At 21.9% G+C, this 1225-nt stretch overlaps 1 non-coding gene across 1 annotated transcript; it reads right to left on the reverse strand.

The window, feature by feature from the left end:
• On the reverse strand, positions 1-104 carry LOC126658894 (U6 spliceosomal RNA). Its single transcript, XR_007634461.1, has one exon. It is a non-coding gene; the product is annotated as a U6 spliceosomal RNA (small nuclear RNA).
• Between the last annotated feature and the right edge of the window lie 1121 nt (positions 105-1225).

Here is a 1225-nt window from a genome sequence, read left to right on the forward strand (position 1 = left end):
TAAAATTTGGACCATTTTTCAAATTATGCATGTCATCTTGACATAGAACCATACTAATCTTTTTTGTATCGTTTCAATTATTGGATATTTTGGAAGGGTATAAAAGTTATTTTTTTATGAATGCATATCTAAAAGGCCACAAAAAACAGAAACAATAAATCACGAGTTATTGATATGACCCTTATTACATATTTAGTGATTTGGATACACTTTTACCAGTTGTATAAAAGAAGATTATTTCATATTTTAAAAATCATAATATGGTACTTTTGGTCTAGTCAGAATTAGTTGAAATTATTCTATTTTATCAAATTGAAATATTTAAAAATTATAAAGGATTTTCCAAATTTGGAACAATGCGAAAAGATTTGATATATTTTTGGCATTGTGTGGGGAGAGCACAATTATTTGATAATGGAGTGGGTACAATTTAATTTTCTTTTTCTAAATGCAAGTGTCACAGCAGAATCAACAACATCCAACATCCTTAAAATAAGGGATAATTAAAGGTATCTAAATTATTATTTTATAAAAAAAATTACGAATGTAAGATTTTGTTAAAGCCCACAAAACATACAATAATTTACACAAAACTTTAATACAAAAAGTGAAAATCAATTCCACCAAAGATACTACGATTAAGTGAAAAAAAACAAAACAAATCATCCAAGTAAAATAAAATGCAATCAAAACTTTTAAAAAAACTAGTTTCGCATTACGTGCTATGCACGTGGCTCGTAACGTAATTTTTCAATGAATATATTAGTAAATTTATTATAATTATATCAATTTTTTATTTATAATTAATATTAAATAGATAAGAATTTTTATAAAAGTAAATATAATATATACGGTTATTAAATTTTTTTCCATACTGAATTTATTCTTCTTTTGATTTTATAATAACCATAATTAAATAATTAACTTAATTTTATTAATAATATCTTTAAAAATAATAAGATAGAAATTTAAATAATAATACATTGACCAAATACAGTATTTTAATTTAGTAGTTCAATCAAACTAAAAAATAGATATTCCTACTAATTTAGACAAATTTAGTTATTTTTTACATACTAAAAATTAAATTGAGATAATTTACCTACCTATTCTAATTAGGACTTTAATTACAATAGTGATTAATTAAATAATTAATTAGTTAATGACTATAAAACTTTTATTTAGTAGTAAATTGAAAAGGATTATTCAGTAAATTTGCCTATCC

This window comes from Mercurialis annua, linkage group LG7 (genome assembly GCF_937616625.2).
Source record: "Mercurialis annua linkage group LG7, ddMerAnnu1.2, whole genome shotgun sequence".
Taxonomy (NCBI): Eukaryota; Viridiplantae; Streptophyta; class Magnoliopsida; order Malpighiales; family Euphorbiaceae; genus Mercurialis; species Mercurialis annua.